We start from the raw sequence: 10,928 nt of genomic DNA, 5'->3' as shown, positions 1-10,928 counted from the left end.
TTGTCCACGACATATAATGTTCATTCTGCCGTCTTATAAGGGGCAAAGTCATTACCACGTATTGAGTTCCACCACTCATAGACTATTGTATAAGCAATGCATTACATCTTCGAAGCGTTAATGATCAGATGCACCTTGTATTTTAGTTATGGCTGTCGGCTGGTACTAACAACCGATTTTCCATCGATGTTACCATTGATTTGTTATCATTTTGTGAACGTTGCTAGCATGAACATTTGACTAACTCTTATAAGGGTGGTAGGTTTGCGAACGATATTTGGACCTCGCAGTGGTACTACCATTGCAGCATTTTTTTGTTCTAAAGTTTCTAAAGTTGGGAGTACTTAGCTTTCCGATTAGCTGGCTTCATCAGTTGTCCGGAGGGTACGACTATGAAAAATTTATATGCCAAACTAGAAATCTCCCGGTCAAAGTGACCGAATTCAAAGAAAAATAAGCGCACTAACGCAGAACGGAACACAATACAACGCTGTATATGGCGTTGTCTTCTGGTCAAAAAGATCAGAAAATAAGGTAGATGTACCGACATCTTATCTGTTCTACAAGGTCAATCAACAATTACGAGCGAATCATTTTATATCACTTAAACCATTTCCTCGTAATTCCTACAGATTTATTTTACCTAAAAATCAGACTACAAAGGCTTCACGTCGCGCTCTTTAAGAAGAGCATAGCGCAAAATGCTCCGACTAATGCTGCTTTAATGAAATACTCTTTATTAGGTATGTAGTTTATAAAAGATCGGTCAGCTTTTGCTGACCGTGATGCTGATGATATCCGTGATGCTTAAACGTAGCAAACGTTTTTAATTGTCGAGGCAAATATGTTTTGCCTTTATGTCGGATTTTTTGCAGAAGTACAGAGGTGACAACATCTAAAGGGTTTCTCCGACAGAAAAGTTGCTTCGTGATTAATTAATTCAACTGAAATCTGTTTCCCTCTCGCTTACGTCAAAAGTGATAGGAAAAGAAACACATTTTCTGTCTGCTTACTTAGTTACCCATTCGTCCGTTATAAAATAATGGCGATGTAACTAAATGACACATTCGAAATACATTACAGATATAAACAATCTACAAAATCGTCTCGAAAAATACAGGCTTCAAACTGAAACGAAACTGTCTCAAACTGACATAAGCGAAAAGATATTTCTTTCTTCAAATGTAAAATTTCTATAAATAAAAAAAAAATGGAGTCAGTCTGATCATAACCGGTTAATGCTTAAATATCGACGCGACAGTTAATCAACGTAATTAACTTAATACTACTAAAAAAGTTCTTACAATTTTAACTACTTTTGGAGTGAGGGCTTCGCTTGATTAAAAAAAAAAAAAAAAAAGCTTCGTTCTTAAAATGAGTTGGAAAAGATTTTTGGGGTGTCCGCACATTTTTCAAATGTGGATTCTATTATTTTCAACATTATTTCATGCGACCGAATTTTTATTAGCCTATAGAGTCGTCTGTGCGATAAATAGGATTGCAAAATTTGGTCCGGGAAGTCGATTATGATCGATATTTCATCGGAAGGTATATAACTAGAGAAACTAAATCTTGTCTCTCATCTATTTTTCAATTTCTAAAAATAAAAGCTGAGTTATTCAATATTTTAGAGCACACTACAGTGAACTTTATCTACCCTAGATTTAATTAACTAACTAACTAACTAGATTTAACAAAAACATCGTTTTTGATCTAATCGAACTTCGTTTCTATTTATTTATCTTAACGACGCAGTTACTACATCGCTGGGATAGCGATACAGTTTCGAATCTCTTTAGGTTTTCCCTCAAGTAAAACTCACTTTACAGTTTACCTTATTCGTTTCTCGATCTGAACATATTAGATTTTTTTCATACACTCCCAAGGCAGTAGCTTAAATAGGCTCGACAGCGATTGTTCGCAGCCACTTGTCTAAACACTACCCTATTTTGAACTCTAATAGAAAATAATTTTCTTTGCAAAATGGTTTGCAAGACTTGTATCTACTTCAATAACCCAGATGAAATCAAAAGAAAGGGAAACATTATTAATATACTTTCAGAATTCAGCTTCGTGCTGCTGTTTAGGCAAACAATTATATGTTTTTTCTAGGCGCAGCCAAATTTTCCTGGGAGAATAATCAACCCCCCGCTAGCGGAAAGTTTACTTTCTGTGCCTAAATGACCAAAAAAATTACACTTTCATACTTCTGTTTAGAGTCGATAACTAGCTGTACGACAAAAAAAAAACTCGAAAATTTATTTTACACATTAAAGTGTATAGAGGGATTTGCAGTATATATGGAGACTAAACAAAAATAGTCCATATACATGGTAGACAGCTGAGGTGTTACCAAAAGTAACGCGAAAAGGCTCTGTCTACTGAATTGTCCTCATTATTTTCGTCTGTCTACTTGTTTCAAATATTATCAACATATAACAGTCTAACGAAATCGACTGATTCTTTATTTCACAGTAGACAGCACGTCTTAAAGTCATCAATTTATCAATTAGCTGCACCTGTAAATTCCCTTGTTATAATAACCGAATTATACTTTTACTTATTTTCTTAATTATTTCACATATTTCTTTCATACATGTTTGCCTATTTTATTTTTATCACCTTCCTCTTATTTAAGTTTCTAGGAACCTACCTTCGCTCAATGCGCAATACATTTTCAGCGAACTTTCAGCCACATGGTAGTAGCTTCTATTAATTTTGAAAATTTACTTTCGCCGAGTTTTTAATTATCACTTTTTTCTCATCGCGCTTATTAATTATATATATATATATATAATTGCAATCGATCTTCCTTCGATTTCCACAAGAAATAGTCACTTACTTACTGCAGTAATTTACATATGTTCCCTTACATTAGGTTTGTATTTCAACATTTTTGCAACATCAATTTAACATGTCTTTTTTTCATCCGGCACGTACTACCGCTTACAGCGTTTGCACGTTATTGAAACCCTTATCCCCTGTACAAGACTACTTATAATCCCATGACTAACTGATGCGAGTGTTGAACCCAATGGCGTGCGGTAGAACTCAAGTGGAAGTCGTGGCAAAGATTATCGCAAAATCGTAATTTATGAGAGCATCAAGATGCGCCAAAGGCTTTGATCAGTTGCCCTGCTTTTGACGAGCCCAAGCAAAAATGTCTGCCATTTTTATCTTATCGTGTTAAAGTTTGTGGTTAAAGTAGAATAAAAGCGCTAACAAAAAACGGATTTCATGTGGCGACCTCATCCTGTGTAAACGAATGAACCCGACAGCATATAAAATGTTTAAAGATAAAAACGATTTTTTTTAGAAATGGTCCGAAATCTCTGAGAGCATTAGGTCGTCAAATATGGAATGCTCCTGGGCTAATTCGAAGAAAAATACATTTTAGCATTGCGATTCTAAAAAAATACGGTTCTGTCTCCGTAGTCGTCAAACAATGACGCCATCTGAGCGACTGCTGTATATATATAGCCTTTGAACTCCTGTGTGAAGTATACCATAATCAATACGATTCAGTAATCCCTTTATAATTCCGCGTTTATGAAGCGGTGGTGAGGTCGCTTCTGGATACATCAACACAAGGACCCGCATTCCCAAAGTGTGCTTTACCTTTAGGATTCTGGAAGCTGTTGCTATTAATATATAGAAGTTTGTTTTTCGACGCTGGACCTCTCACGGTTCGTCTGTTTAACGTTCGTCCCAATACGGCCGAAAGGGTACAAGCGATCGCTGAAGATCTCGGCAAGTGTTTGATACCGATCTTCCATTGAAGGGCTTGCCTTCAAATCAGATGACCAATTGAGCGCTGTAAAATGCTTAACATTGATCTCACCGACGATGCTGAAAGGAGCTAGACGGTAGAATACGAGATCGAGTTAAAAATAATAAGCACCAAGCATTCAGAATGAAAGAGCTGAGCAAGCTGAGTGTTTTAGTGAATCCTTGATTAATGATAGATTCCTGAATTAATGTGATTGAAAGCAAGAAAGACACTTAGCTTAGTAAGAGAGAGATTTACTTATTCAGCGTATAAAAACGAGTAACTTGCGTCTCTTGCATTGCATCGAAGTGCGCTGTCAACAAACTCAAAATCAAAAAAGGGCATTCTACTCGGGAAAAAAATGCTCGGCCTGTAAATGAATACACCATTGTGATATTGTTGCCGCACAAGAAATGCTTGGCGTGGGGAGGAGCTATGTCATATACCTCTGACACCCAACAGAGCGCAGTTAAACAGGAACACGCAGACTTTAAGAAAACACGAATTTATACTGATCTGACAAAGCAATCGTATTTGATCAAAGTACAAGTGTGACTTTGGATTTTTTTAAGTCGAGGGTTAGGTCAATTGCTCAGAGATACTGAGACACGCCCTGAAGCCATTAGCGGGCAAAACGAAGTAAAACTATGTGTGGTTCCGATGGCTGAAGTCCTTAGCAGTGTTAAGGGTAAGTGTGACGGTGTTAGGATTTAAATAATGATGGGGTACACATTTATTATTATGATTATTCATAATGGTAAAAATACTAATAATATTTTCGCAGTCTTGTCACGCTCAACAGCGCCGTCATCAGTGGCGAGCGTTGGTGGCTTTTACAGGCCAAGGCAAAATCTACTGGCGAAAGTTGTTCGAAATAGACTCATGTAGTCAGTGTCACGCAGAGTTTTAATCATCCTATATCCGCCCTAATCTTTCGCGTACTGTATTACTAAGTTGTCTGTAAAAACTACCACCATCAAAAACAATTCGATTCAGATGCACCGAGGCGTATCCATCACTCCAGTATTGAAGGAGCTCCCTGTGGCTCAAGTTGGCCGACTGGTATTATCCCCACTGAGCAGAACAGCGCGCCACAACGCTACCGGCCATGTTCGGTTTTCGCGCTGCTGAAGCTGTAACCCAGTGACTGCTGTGGCGGCGACGACGACGACGACGACTCTGATTGCTTTTGCTACTTCTGCTGTCTGTATCTAAGGCTGTTCCTCTCTATCTATTCTTGTTCTTTCTGCTGTTGTCGCCGCCGTCAACGGCGCTGCTGGTATTCACACATTTCTCTATCTGTCTGTTCGTCTGTGTCATTCTGCGATTGGAGTATGGCGTAGCTAAGCGCATTCCACAGCGGTCACGTGATCGCCGGCCCGAGGAATGTGAGCAATTTGCTGTTATGCCGCTTTCGTCGTGGCGGTCTCTCTTTAGGCTGGCGTGACGCTGTTTCTGTATCTGGTAGAAGCGTCAGTCAGCGGCTGGTTCGGTACCGATTAGGACAATCGGTAGATGCGGCGGGGATGAGGAGCCGACACGATAGCTACTATTGCTCTCTCTCTCTCTCTCTCTCACACACACACACTCGCTCTCGCTCGTTCTCTCCAGATCGTCGCTTGCAGACGATCAAACGCAAGACGAGTAATTAAACAAGCGCCAGCGCCAATTGGGACCGCTGCCATTGCCAATTAAAGTGGTTGAACAACGAGTTGATTTCTGCTGTTACCCGGCCCCCTCTCACCCGTTGCGCCTTCGATGCTGGTGTTATATGGCGGAGTGGCCGGTGCTGAAGACACGCGCGCGCGCGTGCGCGCGCCTCTCCAGCACACGCTGTTTTTTGGCTGACTTAGCCACTGTGAGTGTAACTCATGACGTTACGGAAGGTAGGCTCGCTCGCTATATCCAACTTTGTCAATTAAATTACTGGGGCATATCGGTCGGTCGCTCGCTATAACTTAAGTTCACGCGAGAACTGTAGCTGATCGTTTGTACGTACGGAGTGGGGTTCTTCTGAATTCGCCCGTTTTGCATATTCACTCCTGTTTTCGTTCTATTACTTTTCCTTTTGTTTTATTCCCTTTTCGAGTTTCTTCTACGTGTCCACTCTACATCTGCCATTCGTATCGGCGCTGGTGCTCCTCTATCTGCGCCCGGAGCTGTGCGACGTCCAACAGTTTCTTGTCTGAAAGTAGTTGTTTCAAGCTTACGTCTGGCAATGCCGTTAAGCATTCCATCGAATGGATGGGTCCCATATGTTTACGTCCGAACAGCCCAGACCACCACGTGTTCCTAACGTTAACAGCCGAATTTGTGGCCCACTAGGCTGCCACGGGAACCTTCTGCCCAGTGCCTGAAAGCCACTTGGTAGAAGCAGCAGTAGCAACGACGACGATGTCGTCGTCGTCGTCGTCTGCTTCTGGATGCAGTTCCCGTTCCGCCTCATTGACTTTCATCGCCAGTCTCCGTCGCCTTGTAGCGGCGGCGGCGTTAACGCGATTTGCTGCTGGTGGCTGCTCTTCCTGGTATAGGTCGCTTGAATGGCTGCTGTTCGCCCATCCATTTGTCGCTCCAGCTGGCCGTTGTCGTTATTAGGTTAGTCGGGGGGGGGGGGGCTATCGCCCGCTGCAGTTGGTCAGCTTCACGGGCTTCTCCCCTACACAATGTAATCATCATTACGAAACGCTACCGTATCAAGACAACAGCAGTGCACCTGCTACTCCTCCATTCGATTGTCGGCGCCGGGTTGGGGGTTACTGGAGAGTTGCTGGTTGTTTCCCACTCTCAACGTTCTCTCTCCTTCTCTTCTCGCTGGTCCCTTCTACTTCTGCTGGTGCTGGAGTTGTTATTCCGTCATGGTCGAATGTGTGCTTATGTCTGTCTGTATCTGAGTGAGACCGTCTAGCGAACGCTGATGATGGTGGCAGCGGCGCCGCCGCCACGGACGATGCTCCTTGTATAGCCTTCTTTGCTTAGCGGAGCAACAACAGCCAACGAGTGACGCTCACCCTGATCATTCTCACTCGATTTGTTGTTGCTACTACTGCTGCTGCTGCTGCTGCTGCCGCCGCCTCCGCCGCCGCGCCCTGTTGCAGAGTACTGAAGCGGTCGTGGCTACATTCCTTCCTTTTTGTCTTCGTCTGCTGCTGCTAGCGACACGGCCGCCGCCGCCACCACCATCACTGGTGCTTGCCTCTCTCAATGAGTGAGTGAGTGTGTGTCTGTGTGTTTGTGTTGTTATTGCTGGCTGGCTGGCACTGGTAGTGGTGGCGGTGGCGGCGGCGGCGGCTGCTGCTGCTGCTGCTGCTAGCTCTCTATTGATGGATTGCCGTGGTGCGGCGTTCTGCTAGCGCACTGCTGTTGTCTGCATAGGGATGTTGTCGGCGGATGGCGATATACGTACATCGATGTAATGCTAATGAACAATGATCATCGCTGCCACAAGCCCCTCCTCCGCCGCTGGTGTCTGCCTGGGTTGTGCTGTGTTATGGTCTTGCTGTGCTGTGTTGTGCCGTGCTGCGCGCTGCTGGAGGTGCAGCATTTTCTGCTGTTAGCCCAGTGTAGTGCTGCTGGTATTCTTACAGCAGTTATCGGGTAAGCAGATACGGTCTTCTTTGCTGCTGCTGCTGCTGTTCGACGAGAAACAGCAGCACCGGGTCGTAACAGCAACAAACCGAGAGCCCCGCTGTGGGTTGCTTGTTGTTAACTCAGTTGATGGCGCTACTGCTGTGAACGTTGCTGTGGATGCGGTACTGAAGTCCGTACAACGGCGGACGACGTCCCGATGGCTTCTTCGTCCGCTGCTACTGCGGCCCCGCCGCTCCGGTTGTTAGTTGCTTTTGCTGTTCGAGTTGCTGTTGGCTATTCGATTGCTTAGGAATAGGTGACACCAAAATACGTGCTGTTGTAACAGGTATTGCTGTGGCTTCGCTGCTGCGGTCGCTCCGAAGAGTTCTGCTGCTGTGGGTTGAGTCGCAGCAGATAATGTGACGGGAAAGACGAGGGACGACAACCACCACAGCAGAATTGTAGTGCGAGCACAGAGAGGCAGCAGTAGACCGTTTACCAAGGGGAAAAATGTGTTTTTTCTTGGTTTTTTGATTAGGCAAACACCTTTTCCTGGAATAATAACGGTGATCGTGACTGTTACACGCAAGTGTCTTTATTGACAACAGAGTGGGGCTGGTGCCGACGTGTTGTGAGATGCCGCCGTGAACTCAGCCAACGGCAAATAAAACAATCAAAAAACAAAAAATTTAGACATTCGGATTCTGTACTACTACTTCACTGCTTGGAAATAACGATTGGCAGGTTTACTGATGCCGATCACAGTGATGGCGGTCTATAGGTGATCAAGCGTTCTGCATAGTGTGCTAGAGTCCTGCAAGAAGTTGTTGACATCCATCGACACGAAGATTCCTCTTCCATCTTAAGCAATTCGGTCGAAGGCAAGAGTCGAGACGATAGACGCCATTAAGTCTGTGTTCGCTTTCCATCTGTCGTATTCTCAACGAAAAGATATAATGCGAGTCCGTTTATTTGGTACTCTTGCTTTTCCCTAATGGGTCACTGCTGTCCACTGTTTCAGATGCTTCAGATATAGAGGCTGTGTGAAGTTAAACAAGCAGTAACAACACCCTGTTTGTGGTTGAATTAAACGTATCACCTATATAATAATTTTCAGTTCTTAACAGCTGTGGACCGGCCGTATGTAGCGTATGAAAATAGACGGATCTGTCCAGCGCAACACTTCCCAGCGACGCAAGTTGCACTGCCTGTAGCCACTGGTTAGTCCATAGCTAATTAAGCCATCGCACCCTGACACTTAGTCACCCAACGAACGTAGTTGAGCTGGGGAGCTGATTGTTAAACGGGTCGGTAGTACGTAGCATTCGATTGCGTACCATATCGTGTCTTTTATCAGCGTGCCGAACCGGACGAATAGCGTCGAACAAATGTACCTGCCGCCGCAGCAACAGTATTTCAACAGTTTTCTTACTTTCTGGCACAGGGAAAGCTCAACATGAATATAATCGTAGTGAAGTTACGGACAGTAACGGTAGTGGTCAACAATCACCGTTACTACCGTCGCCGTCATTAACTTTGGTGCTGTTGTGAATGTACAGCTGTGTGTACATAGACTCGATTTGTGTATTTGTCTTAGTGTGTGTGCGTGTGCGTGTGTGTGTGTGTGTGTGTGTGTGTGGGTGCGTGTGGTTGTGATGAACAAGACGATTAGAAATAGTCTGTTGACAGGAAACATCGTCAAGTGAAGTTCGCATACGAACTACGCCAAATTAGCGTAGCAAACTTGTTGCCCCATTGCTGTTTGTCACCATTCGACCAGTTAAGCTTTACGGCTGTCATCCGATGATACAGTCCTATTACGGCGTCTACAGGTAGTCGGTCGTTTGCGTCACAACGAGCCTTTTACTCGTGTTTCGTTCATGTCACACATTTCGTGTGTTGTGCAGTGCTGTGATTTTGATGATTACCGCTGAATTCGAACGATCCAATTCAGAATCGTGACTAAACATAGCGCTTTGAATCTACCAGCTGTCTCCGCTGTGGTGTTTTGTGGTACACGTAGTTTTACCTGGGAGCCTGTGTCCGTCCGTATGATAACAACGCTAGTAACGTCCGTTGAATCTTAGACTCGTTACTCACGCCGTCTGTCGCTCTGCAGATAACAATTAGTAGAGGTGAAACCAAACAGCTATTGCCACATCTACTTCTACACCTCGTATTTGTGCACTCGAAGCGCGTCCCCTGCAGCATTTAGCAACCAATAGCGATTTTCCAGGTCAACGAGCCAATTACTTCTACCAGCCGGAGCTACTGTGGCGACATTAGAACGACCAGCTGATGGCTGATCTAGCAGAGATCCGAGTGCAAGGAGGTAACGCCCCCATCGTCGATCCTACAACAACGCGAGCAGCTACTACTGACAATTCCATCGTATTGTGCTAACAATAGATTGAGTTGCGTATGCGTAAATGCAACACCAAAACAATTTAGTCGTCAGCAACGGCGACCATTATACCCCTGCGGTGCGACGAGACCAACAAATTCCACGTATATATATAACCCTGTCCGCTCGTCGCTCAACCAGTCGATCTGGGTCGAGCGATTAATGGGCGCCGTTAGTTGCGCAGCACTAGAATGTTTGGAGATCAACGCTAGCACAAACCTCCTTGTCGGATCTCCACCCTGCCTGTCTGTGTTTTTGTGCGCGCGCGTTTGAGACCATCCGTAGTATCTGCTACCGGTATCATCAGTTTAACGCATGCGTGCGTCCGGTTCGCTGATAGCTTGATTAGTTAACTGTGTACGCGTTGTGTTGTGTAAATTGTAAAGTCGCCGCGATTCCTACCTCAATGAGGAGAAGGCACACCGCAGAACCATTATCCAGGACGGTTTCTGCCGTTGTGTAAACATTGTGACTTTTCTAAGTACATATACAATAGAAGGATATCGTATATACAATACATGTCTGTAATGCGGTCATGGCCCTCCAGGACGGAGGCTGGAATAGACCTCACCTGATCGCTGCCATAGCTACCATCGTAGCACCTATCTATTCAGAACGACCGAAAGGACCTAATTGCTGCTGCTATTTGGACAGACGTATCCAAGAGGTATGTATAATCCATAAGAGTATTTTAGAGAGTAGAATAAGATCTCGACAATAAAGGCATTTAGAGATACGAAATTAACGAAAGTATCAGCATAGCTTCTTGAGCCATTGTTTAATCGGACTCGGCTAAGTATGAATTGAAAGTATTTTTTCTTTGACGGGATGTAATATATTGGTGGTTTGCATTGCTTAGCTACTGTTGGTGCTCCGGAAATTAAGTTTCATTGTATTTGGCGTCAACTAAGTGTTGTTTTCCTATCCAGACTACTTGTTCTAAAGGTTGTCATGGAAAGCTCAATAAATGCAGTTTAATTTTTACCTGGTTTTGTTAGCATAGCTGAACACCCCGAAACAGGGCGCGTATTCCAGCATGTGAACATCAATAAGAAGTAAAAAACAATTAATTTGTGCTGAATCTTGATTTGTTATAGCTGTTTTTACTTCTTGACGATGAGATCAATTCTGTCTCGAGAGAGAGAAAGAGCGAGAGCAGGGAGAGCGAGAATTGGCCTAAAAATGTAT

General features: G+C 44.0%; 1 protein-coding gene across 1 annotated transcript in view; it reads left to right on the top strand.

Annotated features, from left to right (window-relative positions):
• Positions 1-1,723: 1,723 nt before the first annotated feature.
• Positions 1,724-10,928, top strand: part of wts (serine/threonine-protein kinase warts) — a 31,513-nt gene continuing 22,308 nt past the window's right edge. The window contains exon 1 of the mRNA XM_022840655.2: positions 1,724-10,407. The gene's annotated coding sequence lies outside the window, so the exon portion shown is untranslated. The remainder of the gene's footprint in view (positions 10,408-10,928) is intronic.

The sequence above is a fragment of the Varroa jacobsoni genome, unplaced genomic scaffold, assembly GCF_002532875.2.
Source record: "Varroa jacobsoni isolate VJ856 unplaced genomic scaffold, vjacob_1.0 scaffold_880, whole genome shotgun sequence".
NCBI lineage: Eukaryota > Metazoa > Arthropoda > Arachnida > Mesostigmata > Varroidae > Varroa > Varroa jacobsoni.
This window is presented reverse-complemented; position numbering and strand designations above follow the sequence as displayed.